Source organism: Nicotiana tabacum, chromosome 17 (assembly GCF_000715075.1).
Source record: "Nicotiana tabacum cultivar K326 chromosome 17, ASM71507v2, whole genome shotgun sequence".
Lineage (NCBI taxonomy): Eukaryota > Viridiplantae > Streptophyta > Magnoliopsida > Solanales > Solanaceae > Nicotiana > Nicotiana tabacum.
The window spans coordinates 115,574,273-115,587,276 of record NC_134096.1 but is presented as its reverse complement, the minus strand read 5'-3'; the positions used below and the strand labels follow the sequence as shown (position 1 = coordinate 115,587,276).

General features: G+C 44.4%; 1 protein-coding gene across 1 annotated transcript in view; it reads left to right on the top strand.

The window, feature by feature from the left end:
• Window positions 1–306: 306 nt before the first annotated feature.
• Window positions 307–13,004, top strand: part of LOC107768632 (beta-galactosidase 9-like) — a 31,110-nt gene continuing 18,412 nt past the window's right edge. Inside the window, exons 1-3 of the mRNA XM_075234884.1 lie at window positions 307–405; window positions 572–684; window positions 12,250–12,316. The gene's annotated coding sequence lies outside the window, so the exon portion shown is untranslated. The remainder of the gene's footprint in view (window positions 406–571; window positions 685–12,249; window positions 12,317–13,004) is intronic.

Below are 13,004 nucleotides of genomic sequence, written 5' to 3'. Positions count from 1 at the left end.
CTTGTATGCATCAGACCAACAAAATATGATAAGTCTTCCCCTCACAATTGGTTTAGGATCAGAAACCAAATATTTTTACTATCTAATAATTTTTTATGTGTGGTATATGATTATTTTTTTTACCACAATGAATAAAGATAGGTTTCCCAAAGAAGATTGGGGATATATAATAGTTATTCTAACATTTGGGAGATGGAATAAACAGCTGGAAAATATGCTATGTGAATCAAATTATCATTAATATGATCCTCACTTAGAAGATAATTCAAAGTCAAATGCCAGAAGCATTTTGCATGTCATATATGCCAGATGTGGCCTCAACTGATAGCTAGGAGCAAAGAAGGTGGTGCAGATGTGATTGAGACTTATACTTTTTGGAACGGTCATGAGCCAGTGAGAGGACAGGTATTCATTTCCTGAAATACCTTGCATTTTTGGTGTTTGTTGCTTTGTTGGTCTTGTATTCAATTGAATCTTTTGTATTATCTGCTATATAATTTCTTTAACCTTGATTAGTTTTAGTTCTTGATATTTCTGAACTGCTTCTCTCTTTCGATGCTTCCCTTTTCAGCATAACTTTGAAGGAAGATATGATATTGCCAAGTTTGCAAAGCTAGTTGGGTCTCATGGACTATATCTCTTTCTCCGAATAGGTCCTTATGCTTGCGCGGAGTGAAACTTCGGGTAATGTTCTTCTTTCATGATTGTTGTGCTCAGTTTTGACTTTATCATTAGTTCATGCAAAATGTGTTTGTTCATGCTTCGCAATCTAGTCTATTATTTCAAAGCTAAAAGTTAACAACTTTTGAATAAATGCACTAGTTTTGACCTCACAAGGTGATCAGCAACAGGGAAGGATGCTATGTTGAAATGATAATTTTTAGTAATTCAACAGCTGACTAGGTAGCACCGAGAAATGTGAAGATCACTTAAATTAAAGAAACAAAGTAGAGCAGTCAATAACAGAATTTAGTAGAAGGGCATTAACACATTCGTGTCACGAATGAGGTGCTTCTCTGTTGATCTCACTAGGTGATTGTCACGACCCAAACTAACCTCTGTCGTGATGGCGCCTATCGTGGAACTAGGCAAGCCGACTCATTTTCAAAACAAATCGATATTTTCATTTCAAAGAAAATTTCAAGGTTATTTAACATAAAACCTCCATTTAAAGAGTTCAAATCAAAATAAAAGTGCGGAAAAGAAAAGCCCGACATCGGGGTGTCACTAGTCATGAGCATCTGCTACAATCTGTCTAACAATATCAAGCCTAACTCAGCCTGGAAAATAGCTAAATACAACTAGAGAAAGATAAGAGGGAGAAGAGCAGGGGCTGTGATCGCCAAACAGCTACCTTGCTATCTCCAAGAAAAATCTGCAACCAGAACACTCAATAACTGCCACCGTGTCCAGCTACACCTGAATCTGCACACAAGGTGCAGGGAGTAACGTGAGTACGCCAACTCAGTAAGTAACAATAATAAATAAAGACTAGGCAGTAGTGACGAGCAAATAAGCATATAACGTTCATATCATGAAATCTCAGTAAAGTACAACATGCTTTAAAAATCAGTATTTGAATCGAATCATCTCGTTTAAACCCGGTTCCAGTAAAAATCATTTAAAGATATTTTTTCCAACAATTTTTTTCAAACAAAGGCTCAATGCAAATGTGAGCAAAAATGATGAAATCATAAACAGCCTCTCGGGCAAAACATCACTCATAAACAGCCCCTCGGGCAAACCTCACAGTCACTCGTGCCACTCGGGCATACCGCACAATCACTCTTGCCACTCGGGCATAACTCACAATCACTCAGCACTCGGCACTCGGCACTCGCACTCAGTAGGTACCTGCACTCACTGGGGGTGTGTACAGACTCCGGAGGGGCTCCTTCAGCCCAAGCGCTATAATCTGCACGGACAACTCACGTGCGACAATAATAAAGTATGCTGCAGGCGGGCAGAACCGATCCACACTCATCCTCACAAATCAGGCCCTCGGCCTCACTCAATCATAAAGTATGCTGCAGGCGGGCAGCCCCGGTCCGCACTCATCCTCATAAATCAAGCCACTCGGGCATTTCAGTAAAACAGGGCATTCGACCCAAAATATTTATGTGCATCAAAATAGAGTCATAAAACTGATTTATGCGTCAAACAAGTATAAACATGACTGAGTATAGATTTTCAATCGAAAACAATGAGAGGATGGTAAGAAACAGCCCCTAAGGGTCCAAACAGTACTGGCACAAGGCCCAAACATGGCATTCAGCCCAATTAACAGAACTCTTTCTAAAAACACATAAGTATCATATTATTTCCATAAAAATATGCAACTTTACAGTTTCTACAGGACGGACCAAGTCACAATCCCCAACAGTGCATGGCCACACGCCCGTCACCCAGCATGTGCGTCACTAAAAATAGTTGAATGATACAAAATCCGGGGTTTCATACCCTCGAGTCTAGATTTACAATCGTTACTTACCTCAAACCGGTCAAATTTCTACCCCGCAATGCTCTTGCCTCTGAACTCGGCCTCCAAATGCTCTGAATTTATTCACAATCTGTACAATACCATCAATACGCGCTAATGGAATGAATTCCACAAGAAAAGCTACAAAATTAGACCAAAATACGAAATTGGCTCAAACCCGACCCCACGTCTCAAAATCCAACAAAATTTACAAAACTAGAAAGCTCATTCACTCACGAGTCTAACCATACCAAATTCATCAAAATCCGACATCGTTTGGTCCTTCAAATCCTTAAATTACTCTCCAAAAATTTCAAGCCCTAACCCCTCATTTTCACAAATTACCATGATTAAAACAACGGCAAATCACCATATATACAAGTATTAGGGCTCAAGTAACTTACCTCAACGAAATCCCCTTGATTCCATCTTCAAACCTCTCCCAAAACCTCCAAAAACCGAGTTGAAATTATGAAGAATGACCAAAATTCGGGAAGGGTTCTATTTATGGTTTCTTCCCAGGTTTTTCGCACATGCGGCCATTTTCTTGCACCCGCACGATCGCACCTGTGGTCCAAGAAGCCGCACTTGTGCAACTCACTTACTCACCCAGATTTCGCACCTGCGGACCCCTTCCTCGCACCTGCAGACTCGCATCTGCGGTCCCATGTGCGCATCTGCGAAACCAGTCCAAACTTCTCATCTTCGCCTCTGCGCTCAAGGCCTCGCACCTACGGGCTCGCAGATGCGGCCAATTCTTCGCACCTGCGTTCCCAGCCTTGGCCCAGCGTCTCCCGCACCTGCGCACTCCCCACGCGCACCAGCGGCCTCGCACCTGCGACCCTTTCTTCCGCAGGTGCGGAAATAGCAGAAGCAGTAGCTCTAGCTGCAATTTCCAACTTCAACAAATCCGTTAACCACCCGGAATCACCCCGAGGCCCTCAGGGCCTCAACCAAAAATATCAACAAGTCATATATCAACATACCAACTTAGTCGAACCTTCGAATCACTCAAAAAAATATCAAATCATTAAATTACCGTCAGATTCAAGCATAAGAACTTCTAAATTTCTAAATTCGGCAACCGATGCCAAAACCAATCAAACTACATCCGAATGACCTCAAATTTTGCACACATGTCACAAATGACACTACGAACCTACTCCAACTTTCGGAATTCCATTCCGACCCCTATATCAAACTTTCCACTGCCGATTGAAATCGTCAAATTTGCAATTTCGCCAATTCAAGCCTAATTCTACCACGGACCTCCAAATCACATTCCGGACGCACTCCTAAGTCCAAAATCACCTAACGAAACTAACGGAACCATCAAAATTCAAATTCGAGATCGTTTAGACATAGGTCAACATCCGGTTGACTTTTCCAACTTAAGTTTCTACTTAAGAGACTAAGTGTCTCAATTCACTCCGAGTTCCTTCCGGACCCGAACCAACTAACCTGATATAATATAATATAGTTTAATAACCTAAAAAGAAGTAGAAATGGGGAAAACGGGGCTATAACTCTCAAAATGACCGGCCGGGTCAATACAGTGATTTACTTTTAAACATCCATTCGTCCTCGAACGGGTCTAGAAACATACCTGGAGTCTCGAATAGGCGTGGATATCTGCTCCGCATCTCCCACTCCGTCTCCCAAGTGGCCTCCTCCACAGGCTGACCTCTCCATTGCACCTTCACTGAAGCTATATCCTTTGACCTCAACCTTCGAACCTGCCGATCCAAAATAGCCACCGGCTCCACATCATAAGTCATATCACCCTCCAACTGAACTGTGCTGAAATCCAAAACATAGGACGGATCTCCAATATACTTCCGGAGCATGGAAACATGAAACACTGGATGCACACTCGACAAGCTGGGTGGCAAGGCAAGCTTATAAGCTACCTCCCCTATTCTCTGAAGCACCTCAAAAGGCCCAATGAACCGGGGGCTCAACTTGCCCCTCTTCCCAAACCTCATAACACCTTTCATGGGTGATACCTTCAGCAAAACCTTCTCCCCAACCATAAAATACACATCACGGACCTTCCTATCCGCGTAGCTCTTCTGCTTAGACTACGCCGTGCGAAGCCGCTCCTGAATCAATTTCACCTTATCTAATGTGTCCTGGACCAAGTCTGTATCTAAGAGCCTAGACTCACCCTGCTCAAACAATCCAACCGGAGATCTACACCTCCTCCCATACAAAGCCTCGTACGGAGCTATCTGAATACTCGACTGATAACTGTTGTTATATGCAAACTCCGCGAGTGGCAGAAACCGGTCCCATGAACCCCCAAAGTCAATGACACAAGCATGCAACATGTCCTCCAATATCTGAATAGTGCGCTGGGACTGCCCGTCCGTCTGAGGGTAAAAAGTTGTGCTTAACTCAACCTGAGTACCCAACTCTCACTGCACGGCCCTCCAAAACTACAATGTGAACTGAGTACCCCTAACTAAAATGATGAAAACTGGGACACCATGCAAGAGACCAACCTCTCGGATGTAAATCTCAGCCAACCGCTCTGAAGAGTAAGTAGTACCAACTGGAATGAAGTGCGCAGACTTGGTCAGCCGATCCACAATAACCCAAATAGCGTCGAACTTCCTCAAAGTTCGTGGAAGCCTAACTACAAAGTCCATAGTGATCCGCTCCCACTTCCACTCTGGGATCTCTAACCTCTGAAGCAAGCCACCCGGTCTTTGATGCTCATACTTAACCTGCTGACAGTTTAGACACCGAGCCACAAACCCAACTATATCCTTCTTCATTCGCCTCTACCAATAGTGTTGCCTCAAATCCTGGTACATCTTTATGGCACCCGGATGGAGGGAATACCGTGAGCTGTGGGCCTCCTCAAGAATCAGCTCTTGAAGCCCATCTATATTTGGCACACATATCCAGCCCTACATTCTCAGCACCCCGTCATCACCAATAGTCACATCCCTAGCATCACCTCTCTGAACCCTGTCCTGAAGAACGAGCAAGTGAGGGTCATCATACTGACGCTCCCTGATACGGTCATAAAGAGAAGACCTGGATACCACACAAGCCAATAGCCGACTAGGCTCCGAAATATCCAATCTGACAAGCTGGCCTGCTACGGTCTGAACATCTAATGCCAAAGGTCTCTCTGTTGCTGGAAGATATGCTAAACCCCCCAAACTCTCTGCCCGGCGAATCAAAGCATCGGCCACCACATTGGCCTTCCTAGGATGGTACAAAATAGTGATATCATAGTCCTTAAGAAGCTCCAACCATCTCCGCTGACGCAAATTAAGATCCTTCCACTTTAACAAATACTGCAGACTCCGGTGATCAGTATAGATCTTACAATGAACCCCATACAAATAGTGACGCCAAATCTTTAAGGCGTGAACAATGGCTGCTAGCTCAAGATCATGGACAAGATAGTTATTCTCATGGGTCTTTAACTGGCGCGAAGCATAGGCAATCACCCTACCCTCTTGCATCAAAACACAACCAATGCCTATCCTCGAGGCATCACAATACATGGTGTAAGAACCTAAAGCTGATGGCAGAACTAACACTAGAGTTGTGGTCAAAGCAGTCTTGATCTTCTGAAAGCTCTACTCACATTCATCCGACCACCTGAATGGAGCACCTTTTTGGATCAATTTGGTCAAGGGCGATGCAATAGATGAAAATCCCTCCACAAAGCGACGGTAGTAACCCGCCAAACCAAGAAAGCTCCTAATCTCTGTGGCTGAGGACGGTCTAGGCCAACTCTGCACCGCCTCTATCTTCTTCGGATCTACCTGAATACCCTCGCTGGACACCACATGCCCCAAGAATGCTACTGAACTGAGCAAAAACTCACATTTGTAGAACTTTGCATAAAGCTTCTCCTCCCTCAATCTCTGTAATACAATCTTCAAATGCTGAGCGTGCTCTTCCTGGCTACGAGAGTACACCAGAATATCGTCAATGAATACAACGACGAATGAGTCCAAATAGGGCTGGAATACACTGTTCATCAGATGCATGAACGATGCTGGGGCATTGGTCAGCCCAAAAGACATCACCAAGAACTCATAATGGCCATATCGGGTTCTGAAAGCTGTCTTGAGAATATCTGAATCCCGAATCTTCAGCTGTTGATAACCGGACCTCAAATCAATCTTGGAGAACTCCCTCGCTCCCTGAAGCTGGTCGAATAAATCATCAATACGAGGCAAAGAATACTTGTTCTTGACTGTGACCTTGTTCAACTGCCTGTAATCAATACACATTCTCATGGAACCATCCTTCTTTTTCACAAATAGAACCGGTGCACCCCAAGGTGACACACTAGGCCGAATAAACCCCTTATCAAGGAGTTCCTGAAGTTGTTCTTTCAATTCCTTCAACTCCGCCGGTGCCATACGATACGGTGGAATAGAATTGGGCTGAGTGCCCAGCACCAAATCAATACCAAAGTCAATATCCCTGTCAGGCGGCATGCCCGGTAGGTCTGCAGGAAACACATCCGAAAAATCACGTACCACCGGAACAGAATAAATGACAGGAGTCTCTACACTAACATCCCTCACAAAAGCCAAATAAGATAGGTAACCCTTCTCAACCATGCGCTGAGCCTTCAAATATGAAATTACCCTACTTGGTACATAATCTACAGAACCGCTCCACTCAACCCTCAGAATTCCCGGCATAGCCAACGTCACCATCTTAGCGTGACAATCTAGAACAGCATGACATGGAGATAACCAATCCATACCCAATATTACATCAAAGTCAACTATACTGAGCAACAATAGATCTACTCGGGTCTCCAAACCCCCAATTGTCACCGCACATGACCGATACGCGGTCCACAATAATAGTATCGCCCACAGGAGTAGATACATGTACAGAAGAAACTAAGGACTCACGGGGCATATCTAGAAAATGGGCGAAATATGAGGAAACATATGAATACGTGGAACAAGGGTCAAATAATACTAAGGCATCTCTGTGGCAAACTGAGACAATACCTGTAATCTGAAGCAATAACATCTGGTCTGGTAGGGAGAGCATAGAAACGAGCCTGACCACCCCCTGATCTGCCTCCCCCTCTAGGGCGACCCCTAGCTGACTGACCTCCACCCCGAGCTGACTAGACGGATGGTGAGGTAGCTAGTGCTGTAGTTGGAGGCTGACTCCTCTGCTGAGATAGACCTCCATGACGACGAGGACACTGCCTCTACATATGCCCAATCTCCCCACACTCAAAATAACTCCATGGTGCTGGCGGCAGAAACTGAAGGGAACCCCTAGCACCGGGATGACTGGTAGAAGAACTTGGCATGGAAAAGCCCTGAACAGGTGGAGCACGGGACGAACTCTAAACTGGAAGGGCACTAAGTGATGAGTGGCCCTGATGAGAACTGTGAGAACCATGGCCAGATGATGCACCCTGATGAAATGGCCGAGCTGACTGAGCCTGTTTGAAATGACAACCTCTACCGGGCTGGAACTGACCCCCAAAAGGAGTACCGCTGAATCCACCCTGACCACAAGGCCTCTTGGCCTCCTGCTCAACCCTCTCCTGACCGCGAACCATCTCAATCTGCCGAGCAATGTCGACAACCTCATCAAAGGTAGCACCCGAAACCCACTCCCTGGTCATAGGCAACTGTAGCTGATAAGTGAGGCCATCAATAAACCTCATGATCCTCTCTCTGTCCGTGGGAACCAACCAGATAGCATGACGGGCCAACTCGGAGAACCGTATCTCATACTGCATCACAGACATATCACCCTGGCGGAGCCGCTCAAACTGTCTACGCAGCTACTCTCTGCGGGATCGAGGCACGAACTTCTCCAAAAAGACCAAGGAGAACTGCTGCCAAGTAAGGGGTGCTGCGCCAACAGGCCTACACCTCTCGTAAGTCTCCCACCATCTGAGTGCAGTCCCAAAAAACTGAAAGGTAGTGAATGAGACCCCACAAGTCTCCAAAATACCAGCAGTACAGAGTATCCTCTGACACCTGTCCAAAAAGTCCTGAGCATCCTCTCTCTCTGTACCACTGAAAGGTGGTGGCTGAAGTCTCCCAAACCTCTTCAACCTACGCTGATCATCCTCAGGCATAATAGTAACCACATAATCCTGAGCAACAGTAACCGGCTAGGCTGGTGGTGCCTCTGGTGTCTGAAGTCCCTGAATAACCTGCTCGGGTGTGCGAGTGATGGGAGTCTGAATGCCTCCCCTATCCTGAGAAGTGGCTGCGGCCGTCGAAATAGAGACCGCTTGAGCAAGGCCAGTACACGCTGTCAGAATCTGAGCTAGGGCCTCCTGAAGGCTTGGAATCATAATAGGCACATGTGGTGCCTGAGCTGGTGCATCAACAACTGGAACTTGGTCCTGATCTGGGACAACCGGTGGATCTGTAGGTACTGCCCCAAATATTGTACGGGTTACACCTCTGCCCCTACCATGGCCTCTACCGTGGCCTCAGCCACTCGCGGCCCTCGCTTGTGGTACTGGTGGTTGGCCCTCCTGACCGGTAGTACGAGTCCTCACTATCTATGAGAGAATGAAACAACAGATGTTTAGTTACTAGAATCAACAGATTCGCACGACAAGAATCCAAGAATGTGAAGTTTCCTAAAGGTTCTGCAGCCTCCTGAAGATAAGTACAGACGTCTCTGTACCGATCCGCAAGATTCTACTAAACTCGCTCATGACTCGTGAGACCTATGTAACCTAGGCTCTGATACCAATCTGTCACGACCCAAACTAACCTCTGTCGTGATGGCGCCTATCGTGCAACTAGGCAAGCCGACTCATTTCCAAAACAAACCGATATTTTCATTTCAAAGAAAATTTTAAGGTTATTTAACATAAAACCTCCATTTAAAGAGTTCAAATCAAAATAAAAGTGCGGAAAAAAAAAGCCCGACATCGGGGTGTCACTAGTCATGAGCATCTGCTACAATATGTCTAACAATATCAAGCCTAACTCAGCCTGAAAAATAGCTAAATACAACTAGAGGAAGATAAGAGAGAGAAGAGCAGGGGCTGTGATCGCCAAACAACTACCTTGCTATCTCCAAGAAAACTCTGCAACCAGAACACTCAATAATTGCTACCGTGTCCAGCTATACCTGAATCTGCACACAAGGTGCAGTGAGTAGCGTGAGTACGCCAACTCAGTAAGTAACAACAATTAATAAAGAGTGAGCAGTAGTGACGAGCAAATAAGCGTATAACGTTCATATCATAAAATCTCAGTAAAGTACAACATGCTTTAAAAATCAGTGTTTGAATCGAATCATCTCGTTTAAACCCGGTTCCAATAAAAATCATTTAAAGATATTTTTTCCAACATTTTTTTTCAAACAAAGGCTCAATGCAAAAGTGAGCAAAAATGATGAAATCATAAACAGCCCCTCGGGCAAAACATCACTCATAAACAGCCCCTCGGGCAAACCTCACAGTCACTCGTGCCACTCGGGCATACCTCACAATCACTCTTGCCACTCGGGCATACCTCACAATCACCCATGCCTCCCAGTCAATCATCACTCGGCACTCGGCACTCGCACTCAGTAGGTACCTGTGCTCACTGGGGGTGTGTACAGACTCCGGAGGGGATTCTTCAGCCCAAGCGCTATAATCTACACGGACAACTCACGTGCGATAATAATAAAGTATGCTGCAGGCGGGCAGCCCCGATCCACACTCATCCTCACAAATCAGGCCCTCGGCCTCACTCAGTCATAAAATATGCTGCAGGCGGGCAGCCCCGGTCCACATTCATCCTCAAAAATCAAGCCACTCGGGAATTTCAGTAAAACAGGGCATTCGGCCCAAAACATTTATGTGCATCAAAATAGAGTCATAAAACTGAGTTATGCGGTAAACAAGTATAAACATGACTGAGTATAGATTTTCAATCGAAAACAATAAGAGGATAGTAAGAAACAGCCCCTAAGGGTCCAAACAGTACTGGCACAAGGCCCAAACATGGCATTCAGCACAATTAACAGAACTCTTTCTAAAAACACATAAGTATCATATTATTTCCATAAAAATATGCATCTTTACAGTTGATACGGGACAGACCAAGTCACAATCCCCAACAGTGCACGCCCACACGCCCGTCACCTAGCATGTGCGTCACTAAAAATAGTAGAATGATACAAAATCCGGGGTTTCATACCCTCGAGACTAGATTTACAACCGTTACTTAGCTCAAATCGGTCAAATTTCTACCCCGCAATGCTCTTGCCTCTGAACTCGGCCTCCAAATGCTCCAAATCTATTCACAATCAGTACAATACCATCAATACGCGCTAATGGAATGAATTCCACAAGAAAAGCTGCAAAATTAGACCAAAACCCGAAATTGGCTCAAACCCGACCCCACGTCTCGAAATCCGACAAAATTTACAAAACTAGAAAGCTCATTCACTCACGAGTCTAACCATACCAAATTCATCAAAATCCGACATCGTTGGTCCTTCAAATCCTTAAATTACTCTCCAAAAATTTCAAGCCCTAACCCCTCATTTTCACAAATTACCATGATTAAAACAACAGGAAATCACCATATATATAAGTATTAGGGCTCAAGTAACTTATCTCAACGAAATCCCCTTCATTCTCTCTTCAAACCTCTCCCAAAAGCTCCAAAAACCGAGTTGAAATTGTAAAGAATGACCAAAATTCGCGAAGGGTTCTATTTATGGTTTCTGCCCAGGTTTTTCGCACCTGCGGCCATTTTTTCGCACCCGCGTGACCGCACCTGCGGCCCAAGAAGCCGCACCTGTGCAACTCACTTAATCACCCATATTCCGCACCTGCGGACCCCTTCCTCGCACCTGCGGACTCGCATCTGCGGTCACAGGTGCGCATCTGCGAAACCAGTCCAAACTTCTCATCTCCGCATCTACACTCAAGGCCTCGCACCTGCGGGCTCGCAGATGCGGCCAATTCTTCGCACCTGGGTTCCCAGCCTTGGCCCAGCATCTCCCGCACCTGCGCACTCCCCACGCGCACCAGCGGCCTCGCACTTGCGACCCTTTCTTCTGCAGGTGCGGAAATAGCAGAAGCAGCAGCTCCAACTGCAATTTCCAACTTTAACAAATCCGTTAACCACCCGAAATCACCCCGAGGCCCTCGGGACCTCAACCAAAAATACAAACAAGTCATATATCAACATACCAACTTATTCGAACCTTCGAATCACTCAAAACAACATCAAATCATCAAATTACCGTCGGATTCAAGCCTAAGAACTTCTAAATTTCCAAATTTGGCAACCGATGCCAAAACCAATCAAATCACGTCCGAATGACCTCAAATTTTGCACACACGTCACAAATGACACTACGAACCTAATCCAACTTCCGAAATTCCATTCCGACCCCGATATCAAATTTTTCACTGCCGACTGAAATCGTCAAATTTGCAATTTCGCCAATTCAAGCCTAATTCTACCACGGACCTCTAAATCACATTCCGTACGCACTCCTAAGTTCAAAATCACCTAACGGAGCTAACGGAACCATCAGAATTTAAATCCGAGATCGTTTACATATAGGTCAACATCCGGTTGACTTTTCCAACTTAAGTTTCTACTTAAGAGACTAAGTGTCTCAATTTACTCCGAGTTTCTTCCGGACCCGAACCAACTAACCTGATATAACATAATATAGCTGAATAACACAAAAAAAAGTAGAAATAGGGAAAACGGGGCTATAACTCTCGAAACGACTGGCCGGGTCGTTACAGTAATTTACTACCTGTATTGTAGGGGCTTCCCTGTGTGGCTTCGTGATATACCTGGAATAGAATTTCGAACGGATAATGCACCATTCAAGGTAATATATAGCACTTATCTCTTTTGATAAACTAACAAGAACTTACATTTAACAAAATATTTTGTTGGTTGGTAAATTGGTCATGTTTTATTAGCGAAGTGGCTCGGATTGGTATCAGTTTTGCTCCGGCTAAATCAATCTATTAAATCGACTAAGTACGCCCGATCTAATAAATACCCTATCAGAATTAGAAATTCTGTTGACTCGGATCTTTAGTATTCTCTTAATTACATGCACTTTTTTTCTACAATATTTTTATCACCTATAATTAGGTGTCTCTTGTAATTCAACTGAATTAAGTTACTATATAAGAATTAAAACTAGTGTTGTGAAGAGCGTGAAGCGAGGAAAAGCGATAAGCCCCTTTTCGCTTAATGCGAGAAGCGAATCGTTCGCCTTTTGAAGTGAAGCGGAATTTTTAAAAAAAAATTAAAATAAATACTGCATAGACAATGAAGAAAAGAAGAAAAGAAGAAGAAGAGGAGAATGACAATAAAATAAATATTGCATAGACAACTAAGAATAAATGATACGAAAAAAATGGCAGTAAGTATGCCAAAAAATGGCAGTATAACTGAAACGAAAAATGGGCAGCATTTCGCTGCAATTTATCACTAAAACAGTGAAAGAAAATGAAGAAGAAGAAGAGGAGAATGAGAAAAAGAAGAAGTGAAGGGAAAAAAAAAAT